The sequence below is a fragment of the Mauremys reevesii genome, linkage group 2 (assembly GCF_016161935.1).
Source record: "Mauremys reevesii isolate NIE-2019 linkage group 2, ASM1616193v1, whole genome shotgun sequence".
Lineage (NCBI taxonomy): Eukaryota > Metazoa > Chordata > Testudines > Geoemydidae > Mauremys > Mauremys reevesii.
In genome coordinates this window covers 38,361,943-38,373,133 of record NC_052624.1, presented here as the reverse complement: position 1 = coordinate 38,373,133, position 11,191 = coordinate 38,361,943, and positions in this window count along the sequence as shown.

Sequence of the window (11,191 nt, the reverse complement as noted above, 5' to 3'; positions counted from 1 at the left end):
TCAGTGAATTACATTGCTTATTTCAGATCAACCTGGGGAAATTTTCAACTATGTGTAGGTGAAAGTAACTGGAACTTAAGTCTCTTGAAAATGAGACAAACAGACTCCTGGGTTACTTCAGCTGTTCAAACTTTTAAAACTAGAAGATCTCATTCCCTCCCTCCTCATTTTATTCATAGACTGGAAGAGAGAAACAAGTTTTACTGCTTTTTAACCTCCGAATCAATTCTCAACTTCGAATGAAGTTGTCCAAATGAAGAAAATATTCTCTCTGTCTGCTGAAGAGGCTCGTGCTGTCAAAAACTGGTTTAGCACTTCAATAAGTTCTTGTTCCAGGTGCTTACCAGGTGACTTCCACCAATACAGCAAGGGCACCTTCCTTAAAATATCATCAAACGTGTACTGCTTGAATGGTTCACCACGAGCCCTGATATTTATTATGGGTGGCATGATTGATGGGTGATTATTAGATGCCCATGCCACAGCAGCATCTTCTTCAGCACTTAGATATCTACTCTGGTACTTTGGGTTGAAAATACTGGGAAGAAACTAAGTGTTTGACCCATCTTCTTCTTTACTGCCTGCAATTTAACTTTGTTGTTGGGTATTTCTTTCTTCAATGTATCTTGAAGTTCTTTCCAAATTCAACAGCATCAGCAATACAGCCGCAATCTTTCTGCAGTTTGTCCAATGCTATGGAAATAGGTTTCAGTATATTCAGCATATCTTCCACATGTTGACTACTTTGGCTGTGATAGTTCTATTTATTTTGTCATAAGTTTCTTTACAAATTGTCATCAGAATAGGCTAGTTCTTAATATATAGTGCAAAACAGTCAAGCACTGAATTATGTTGTACATCTTGAGGGAGAATTAGTTTGGATTCTCCTTATCTCTTCAGTGAAACTGAAGGTTATGGAAATTATTTTGCAATTTCAGCAACATTTTCCTTTATTCCTGGAGTTGTACTTAAGTCTTTGGCTAAAAGATGCATCAAATAAGTACTGTACCCTTAAGTTATAAGTTTCAGGTTCCCTTCATTATCTTCTTTCTTATATTTGCAACATTTGCAGGATTGCCTGGGATAAAGCTACACACTTGACACTTGAATTTTTGTTCACAGCTTGTTATAGCTTTTACTGTTACTACTTGTAAGTATTCTGCTGTTGGGCATTTCCTGATGTATCAATTGTTTCTGTAAAATGGGCAATCCCGTCTCCTGTTGTCATACAAGCACATATTACTGGATCATTGTGTACATTGCTCCATCCATCAAGACTCAGATTAAAGAATTTCCTGTCAATGTTTTTTGTACACTGTTCAATTTCCTTCTCATATACTGTATCCAGCAATCTTTCAGGAATGTCTTCTCTGCCAGGTGGAGTGTAGCCTGGTTGTAACAATTGAACCAGGTGGATGAAATGTTTGTTCTGAACTAGTGTAGTGGGGCCATCAGCCTGCTCCAATTTGGAAGGGATTAAAAACCAGCCTGGGGAAAGGGCTGCCCCGGGGAGCCAATCATGACTGGGCTTCGGACAGTCAATCAGGGCCAGTATAAGAAGGGCTCCTGGGAAGAAGAAAGTCAGTCTTGCTCCAGCAGTGGAGCAAGAAGGACCTAGCTGTTTGGTAGAGACAGGGATACCTTGGACAGAGCAGTACTGGGAAAGGGCAGGTTGAGCTGGGGAGCTCTGGCCTGGCGACCTGCCAGGCGGAGGCCTTGCAGCATAGGTCTGAGGTAGTACTAGGGCTGCAAGGAGGCAGCCAGGCCAGAAATAATGAGTCCCTTAGTTTGTTTTTGATACCAGTTACTTAATATTTCATTGAAGCAGTGCTGGTGGTACCAGCAGATGGCTTTGAAGTTGTAGACCTTACAACTGATGCATGTTCATAACCCCTTATGTCTAAGATGAATCCTGAACAAAATGGTTTTGTATTTTTTTTTAAAGTCACATTCACTCACTGAGTGCACTGCATTTAAAAAAAAATTGCAAAGGAAAGATTCCTCCTACTTCAGCTGTTTGTACCACTGTTTATATTAATCTTTTTCTAAATCAGTTTTACAGGGAAAATAATTAACAAAGTATAGGGATTATCTAAATCAATTTAAACCCTTATCTCTAGCAACATATGACACAGCTTGATTTTTTTAAATGTTAAAATTCATAAACGCCTAATAAAACTTTAAACAGGACATCTTCACCTGTTCAGTTATATTGAGCAATAAAACAATCATTTCTGAAGTCCAGCAGTAACAGTAAAAGTGTTGTTGTTAAACTCCCACAATAAACATATCAATTAAATTTTGAACAAAAACATTTTCAAATTCTTAAGTAAGCAATCCAGCCAACTTAGATTGTCATAAATTTGTGTTCTCTACTAGCATAGTAAAACCTGGTAGGCAGTCCCTAAGAATGGTGCAAAAATAAGTCTACTATCCAGTTGCTCCACATTGGACATGTCTGAACAATCATCTGCAAAAACCTTGTCTTCTGATGAGCATTTTTCATAATGTTGATTCATTATGACAACCAGGCCTTCAGGCCTTGCATCTTTTGATTGAACTCTTTACATTTGGCACATGTTCCTTTTTTACCCAGAAGTGCAGGAATTCCTTGAAAATATTCCCAAATTGTGGATGGGTGTGTGTGTGGGGGGGGAGGGATTATTTGTAGCTAGGGCAGGGTTTGTTTGTTTTTTTCCAGTTCCCATGTGCTGAAATCAGCACTAGAAGCTGCACTCTGAAAAATGTTTGTCCCTTCTTCCCCTGGTGTCCTGTTTTGACACTAGTGTTGCTCCTTTCTGGTAGCACACTCTCTGCTCCTGCTCCCTTGTTACATAATCCCCCCTCCCCTATTCCCTGAAACACAAAAGAACTAAAAACAGTATGGGAATTCTGCTCGTATAACCTACATGCCATTTACACTACAGTATTTTATTTGTTTAGAGACTGAGAGGCAATTAAACTAATGGATTTCTGTTTGTTTGAATCCCTGTCTGTGTACATATGCAAGGAGACAGAGGAATACCATTTACTTGAAGCATCTAGAAGCGACGGTTAGTAGTTACTGGGCAGATCAGTGTTTTTCCATGAGCTGGAGATTAAGTTTTTGGGATGTGTGGAGTCATAAATATTCATTATTTGAGAGGTGATCCAATCAGAGCTCAGGTAGGGAGAAGTTATAAAATAGGTGTATGATTCCACACATACATTATGGTGTCTTCCAGAATCAGAGGCCCAGTCCCAATGCCTCTGATGACTTTGCCAGTCTCTTGCTCCCAGTAGCACAGCCCCTGAGTCCCCCACAGGATCAAGCCCTTAATACAGTACATGACCAACTGTGAAATATTAATAAAGCTTGCCCTTAAAAGTTAGATGTTCTTGATTCTTTATATAGAAAAGCAGCTTTAACTCAAAGTTCTTGATACAGGCTCATGGATTAAGCATATTTATTTTTATTTAAATGTTTTAAGAGATTACAATTTTAGTCCTTAACATAATTTGTATTAAATTCAGATTTCATTTTAAACAGGTTATGTTTAAAAAGAACTTATAATTTAAATAACAAAACCTTATCTTCCCCTCCACCTTGCTGCATTGCTACTGCTTAGCTACAATATTTTGGTATGTTCATTTCACCCAAAAATGTAAAGGAACATTCCCAGAAGAGAGAAACTTCCAAAAGTGCATGTCTACTTTTCAAACCAATGCAACTTGAGTTCTTTTTGAACCTCAAATACTTTTACTCCTTGTTGTTGTTGACTTTTACTTTTGGTCATTTGGGTTTAATATTTTTATAACTAATCTGAAAAACATGATTACAAATAACTGTACCTAAAATACTTCATGGTCAAAAGATGTATAAGATTGGGTTGTGAAATATTTGCCCAGTAAGGGCCACACACTTCAGTACTCATGCGGAACAATCCTTGCAGATGCAGTCTATGGGCCCTAAAAGTATGGTGTATTTGTTTAATTATACTAAGACACCACATCTACAATAGAAGGTATTGTTAGTTGTGGTCCACTTACTAGTGAGCTAGCACAAGCAGCCAACATTTCCCCACGTATTGACAGTAGGTACAACTTCATTATATATAAAAACCAACATCTGTTTCTTGCTGGAAGAGGGTACAAAGATAGCTCCCCTCTTCCTGCTGATGCTACAGGTACATATCATTTTCTCCTTTCCCAAATGTAGGAAGAAGAGACACCCTATCCCAACAACATCCTCTCAGAATGACTTCCAGAGTCAACATGGGAGGAGCCAACTCACTCTGGGGGATGTGTGTGTACACAGTCACCTTGCCAGCACCCTCACTCTTTTGCTATGATTAAAAAAGGGTAGGATATGTGTCAGTTCTGGGCAGCTGCATCTGACTCTCCCCTCTACGGTCCAACAAGAGCACTCACTGTAAGCTCCAGGCTTCTCAGCCATCCCCTCTGTGACAAAGTGGGAATGTTCTTAATGTTTTCGCTGAATACTATGGGTGCCTCAGTTTCCCCTATGCAGTTCTTAAGTATCTAGAATGGCTGATCCCTGTCTCCTGGCACCTGATGGCCTGGGCCCCTCCTCTGCAAAGGTGCCAACTGAAGGTGTTGGAGAGCAAAGAAAGTGGGTGACCTTCTGGCCGGAAAAGAGACAAAGGCCAGAGGAGGGGCTGGAGAGTTTCAGTTCAGAGCTGGCTTGGGAAATGGAGGAGGCCCAGATGGGGCTTTGGCCTCCCTGGCCCCAAGATGGACCTGACTTAGGGGTCCTGTTTCCTGTATCTACAAGCTCTGTTTTGGACCATGTTCCTATCATCTAATAAACCTTCTGTTTTACTGGCTGGCTAAGAGTCACGTCTGACTGTGGAATTGGGGTGCAGGACCCTCTGGCTTCCCCAGGAGCCCCCCCTGTGCAGACTCGCTGTGGGAAGCGCACGGTGTGCAAGGGGATGCTGAATGCTCCAAGGTCAGACCCAGGAAGGTCGATGCCCTGGAGACAGTCTGCTCAGAGAAAGGAGGCTCCCCCAGAGTCCTGACTGGCTTCGTATGGAGTAGTTTTAGATCATTGCCCAGTGACTCTGTGACACCCTCTCTCTGATGGAGACAGGAATCTCTCTTCCCCCTGACCTGGGTATTTCCAGGCTGCTCAGGCTCCTGACTGTATGGTGTCATTTCCCAAAAGACAGACTGATATAAGTTAACAGCTCTAAATTACCACACAACTCTTTTAAAGCAGGTGCTTTTATTCTTAAAGTAAAAGCATTACAGAGAAAAAAAATAGTGAAACAATACAAGAACCAAAATACATGCTAATAAGCTTACCAGAGATCACCCCAATTCCCACACAGGGCTTTTTCCTGTGGGCACAAGCTAATCACAGCTTCAGCTCAGAATCAGCTCCCCAAGTCTTATGGGGCCTCAGTAGGTCAAAGACCTGCCAATCCTTCTCTAGGGGTTGGAAGCCCCCTTTAGACAAGAATTCCTGTCCATTTATTGTTCCTGTCAGAAAGGAGGTTTTACATTGGGTTATTTTTTTTATTTTTTTATTTTTTTGTTTTGTTTTATAACTCATGCTATATAACCAAAAAATCCTTCTTTGTCTGTTGGTCCCTGGAGAATCAAGTCTGAACAAGTATATCTGAGCCTTTGGCCAGGTGGCGATAGTAGTTCTCTGGAGGTATTCCAACCTGAGGGAAACTGCCTAATCACCCCCCACAGTTCCTAGAGGGCTGTAGTCCCTCTCCCTCATGGAAATACATAACATCTTGCATTTTTAATACAAAGAACTCCTAGGATACTTAATTCAACAAGGGTTTCCCAAGATATTGCAGGATTTGTCATATATGTTCTAATGTGAAGGGGAGAAATAAGAAGTGGTTAAAGCTCTGCTCTACCAACATGATGCAAGAAGCTGAGAAGGCTGTGGGGTTGAAAGACTCTGATACAAGAAGAAGAAAAAGTGAAACCAGTGTGTGGGCGAGAGAGAGAATTTGAAAGTAGTGAGGCAGTTCCAGACAACAAATGGGTCTCTCCTATCCTCCTGGGATGATTGATGATACAATCAGTAATGCTGGAGTTAAGTAGGAAGATAAGAATTTAGGACCATATCCTTGTCTCGTGTAAATCAGAGCAGCTTCATTGATTTTTAGTGCAACTACACTGATATAGGCCTGCTGAGGAATGGTTCCTTAGAGACATAGGACAATATGTAAAGGAGGGAGAGAGTAAAACAACATTATAGAGATGAAAAATTATCCTGTCCAAAACAAGTTAAATCCATTGAGTCAAAGAACCATCAAAGAAAGGTGCCGTCTCACAATTTGTTATATTTTATTAATATACATGAATAAATATGCTCTATCTTTGCTATGAATGCCTCTTAGCAATGACATTGCCATTAATCACAATAGTATTATTAACTTGCATCTGATTTTTTTTCCCTGGCACACTATTAGGTTTTACTTGTCTCTTTGCACACAAATTACACCAGGACATGTGTATTGGTTGTCTTTTATAGTGCAGAAGAGTAATGTATTTGTTTTTCCTCTTTGGAGATCTATGTTCTAGTTCTAACTCATCAGAGCACAAGTGAAAGTGAATTTGATGCTCTTATCCTAATCCCTGTGTCCACATCCCACCACCAACAAAGTGGATTGTTTCAGTTTATGATTGTAAGTTGTCAAAGCTGTGTGGGGAACCTTGTATGACTCCCATGTACAGATTGCTTGGGCTCAAGACAGTATAATCCCTCACTTTCTTTGAGCACTAGAGTATTTGTGAGATAAGTATAAGGAATATAAATCTAAAACGATAAATCCAGGTAAATAATAATATTTAGCACCAAGCCGCAAACGAAGAAAGAAAATTTGGCTTGCACTCATTTTGGCTTCTCTAAAAATGCTTTCAGGCCTTCTTCATACACCATAATCTAAAAGGATGACTTTTTTTATATTAGAAAAGCTGCATATAAGACATTCAGATCTTTCCTTCACTGGAAGACTCTAGTGTGACTGAAGAATGAGTGAATGTATGACAGCATAACAATGCTGAGCAAAACAGAGGACATTTTTACTCAGACTGCTAAAGATTCCTTGGTTCTTATTTTGCTTTTGTTCTCACCTTTTTAATATCAATGCCTGATTAACACTTGCAAGAAAGGATGTCTTTGTTAAAAATTCAATAGCTGCTCCTTCCATTAAAATGTGAGAGCTCATGATTCCCACCTCTAGCACCAGCAGAAGTTGGGAAGACTGGACTTGCATTCCTGATACATCTAAGGTTAACAAATGAAACCTAGCAGGTACAGTAACTCCTCACTTAAAGTTGTCCTGCTTAATGTTGTTTTGTTGTTATGTTGCTGATCAATTAGGGAACATACTCATTTAAATGCTCCACTCTTACATTGCAATGCTCCACTCTTATGTTGTTTGGCTGTTTGCTTTCTCCACAGGTGGCAGTCTCCCTATGCCCCTCACTCCCCCATGCCTCTCGCCCACCGGCAGACTCCACAGATCAGCACCTTCCCTTCCCCATCCTGCCCGTGGCAATCAGCTGGCTTGCGCATTTTAGAGGCAGGAGGGAGTGGGGAGGAGCAAGGACTCCGTGCGCCTTCCCCCTTGCAGCGTTTAGAAGGGAGGGGGGAGGAGCCAGGATGCAGTGTGTGAAGTAAAGGGGGAGGAAGTAGTGGGGGAGAAGAGGCGGGTCAAGAGTGGGGGTTTAGAGGAAGGAGGGGAGTGGACGGGCTGAGGGTTGAGCCCCCCACCCCTGGTGCTTGCAGAGTAGGGGAAGCTGCCCTGGAACCTAACCCCCCCTATTTACATTAATTCTTATGGGGAAATTGGATTCTCTTTAACATCAGTTCACTTAAAGTCACATTTTTCAGGAACATAACTACAACGTTCACTGGGGAGTTACTGTATTCTTTATGCATCATAAAGTTAAAAAAATCAGTTTTTAAAATGTCACCTTTTTAAAGATTATCTTCAAGTGACTTGGCCAAAGTCACACACACTGTTTGTGGCAGGACCCAGTTCTCCAGAGTGAATTCCTGACCCCACTGGAGTAAATAGCAAAACTACCATTGATTTCAATGGAGCCAAAATGTCACCCTAGTCTTCAATTTAGCACATTCTCTCCTCTTCACTCTCTCTCTCTAGTACAATGACAGCATTTCTAAAATTATTTGTTAACAAATAATAACTGGCTTGATTGATAAATCTTTCTGCTAATCTCCTGCAAATAATCAAGACCCTTAAGGAGGACAAACATAATGGACCCAAGAGTATTTAGCTGGGTCAGCTATTATTCTGCAAATGGCTCAGATATATAGTCTACTTCATAGTAAATGATTGTGCAAAGTTCTGCTTATAGGGAAAATATGCATTAAAATAACTTCTGCTATGCTTTATGCATATGTGTGTCAAGACATTAAGGGTAAAACAATTATAAAAGAGCTGATACATTTTTAATCTCACAAACAGTGGTATAAATTACATGAAGATAAAATCTCATGGCTGCTTCTTTTAGTGGTTACATATTAATAGTTAATTTATTTTTGAACTGCAGCAGCCCTATTTAATTATCCTGGGTTGAAAGTGTATGTGGTATATTAAGGTTTCTCCATGAGAATTACTATAGCAATGATCTGCTTAACTGGTTAATAGGACTGGGTGAGTGCTAGCACAAACTGGTCCCTCTTTCATTTCCCGGGCCGCCCGGGGGGTGGGGTGGGGGCAAAGGGGGCAATTTGCCCAGTGCCCCGGGCTCCGCAGGGGCCCCCAGGAGAATAGCTGAGGCTCCCACCTCCGCCCCTCTCCTGGAGACTTAGCACATCAAGCGGCATGTCTCCGGCGGGGCCCCTGAGCGGGGGTGAGGGGGCGGGGCTGCGAGTTCCAGGCTGAGCTCAGCTCCCTCCGCTCGCCCTGGAGCTCGCAGCCCCGCCCCCTCACCACGCGGCTCTGAGCGGGGCGGAGCTCAGGCCCCGCCAGAGACACGCTGCAGCTGTTCAGCGACGTGCTGAGGCTCTGGGTGAGGCAGGAGCCGGGGGTAAGAGGCTGGGGCCAGGGCGGTTGGCTAAGGGGCAGGGAGTCCTGGGGACAGTCAGGGCACAGGCAGGGGGCGGAGGTGGTGGGGCGGTCAGGGGGCAGGGAATGGGGGGTTGGATTGTGGGTGTTCGGGGGGGTGGCTAGGGGTTGGGACAGACAGGGAGCAGGGGTTGGGTCCTAGGGGGGTGGTGGTGGGGGGTCTCTGGGGGATGGTGAGGGGACAAGGAGCAGGATGGGTCAGGGATTCTGAGGGGGGCAGTTGGGGGCAGGAAGTGGGTGGAGGTCGGATAGGGGGCAGGGCCAGGCTGTTTGGGAGGCAGAGCCTTCCCTACCCTAAAGCTCATTCAGCAGTTTGAGGCTTGCAGAAGAGCCAAGCTGTTAGCTTTTCCATTAGAGCTACCGTCCCTTTCACTTCTCAAATGCCAAATTATAGTCTACATGTAATTTCAGTGCCATAGGGAGATTCATGTCAGGGGAGGGTGGCTTCATTTAAAATTAGCCACTGGGAGGAAGGATCACATGCGAAGAGCAATATCCTTCCCAACCCTACCAAGGGAGACCTCCCTCCCCTGCATTCCCTGAGGCTTCAGAGGGGTTAATTCAGTGGTTCTCAAACTTTTGTCCTGGTGACCTTTTCACATAGCAAACCTCTGATGTGACCCCCCCCCTTTATAAATTGAAAACACTTTTTTATATATTTAACACTATTATAAATGCTGGAGGCAAAGCAGGGTTTGAGGTGGAGGCTGACAGCTCACGACCCCCACTAATAACCTCGTGACCCCCTGAGGGGTCCTGACCTCCAGTTTGAGAACCCCTGGATTAATTTAATTTTAGCACCCTGTGTCCATTCACATGCATGTGCTATTTTGAGCATTTCAGTTTTGACAACATAGGCTCATCCCAGATTCTGGAACAAGCTCAAATGCTCAGTTCATGGAGTATGTACATAATCTATAGTAAAGAAAAAACCACAGTAACCTTCTCCAGTTTGTGAGGGACCCCATGGAGCCAGTCTCTAGGAAACAGATAAATGCGTGGAGATTAAGTCCATTAATGGCTATTAGCCAGGATGGGTAAGGAATGGTGTCCTTAGCCTCTGTTTCTCAGAGAGTGGAGATGGATGGCAGGAGCGAGATCACTTGATCATTACCTGATAGGTTCACTCCCTCTGGGGCACTTTGCATTGGCCATTGTCAGTAGACAGGATACTGGGCAGGATGGCCTTTGGTTTGACCCAGTATGGCTGTTATGTTCTAACCTAAATGAAACCAAAGTTATGGAGACAGATATGAGTCAAGGAAGCCAGAAGAGTATCAGAAACCTGGACAAATCTCTGCCTGGATGGGCTCAGGTGTTTGGTTACAAGCTGAGGTGGTTCAAAAGTTTTGGATTTTTTTTTAAGCAGAATTTTTTTATTGTTTCTTTAAACAATCAAACACAGCAAGCAGCAAATATTTGGTCACACACTTCTGAAACCTCAAACCATATTCAGGTTTTGGCAGACTAATTTCAGCTCTTCAATTAAAAAAACACAACAAATTTTGAAGGAAAGCAGATATTGTCTGTGATTTTTTTCTGCTTTTTAAAAACCCCTAGTTTTCAATCCAGAAAAAGTTTTGATGGAAAATATTTGTCCAACCCTTTTAATGAGCTTTATGCCTTTTAGCACTAGCTGATGCTGAGAACCGGTGATACCTTGTAAAGAAGTTTTCTCAAAACTGGGTTTGTGCCGAAATGCGGAAGGTTTCTTTTTCCCAGGGGCACCTGTGGAGGGGAGCAAGTGGGGCAATTTGCCGTGGGCCCCGCAAGGGCCCCCAGGAGAATATAGTATTGCAATTTTTTTATAGAAGAGGCCCCCAAAATTTCTTTGCCCCAGGCCCCCTGAATTCTCTGGATGGCCCTGTTCATTTCTGTGCCCGAGACAGACATATATGGTTTCCGCAAGTTTTACTCGCATGGACCCTTGATCCTGCAAAGATTTATGTATGGGATAGGATTATTCAGATTGCATTAAATTAAGCACGTGGATAAATCTTTGCAACGTATTAACCATAGTTCCGATAGTTTAATACTGTACATCTATCACAACCATTTACTTTTCAGCAAAGGGGCTGACTTGTCCAAAAAGGATTACTAGTGACACCTCCTCATTAAAAATG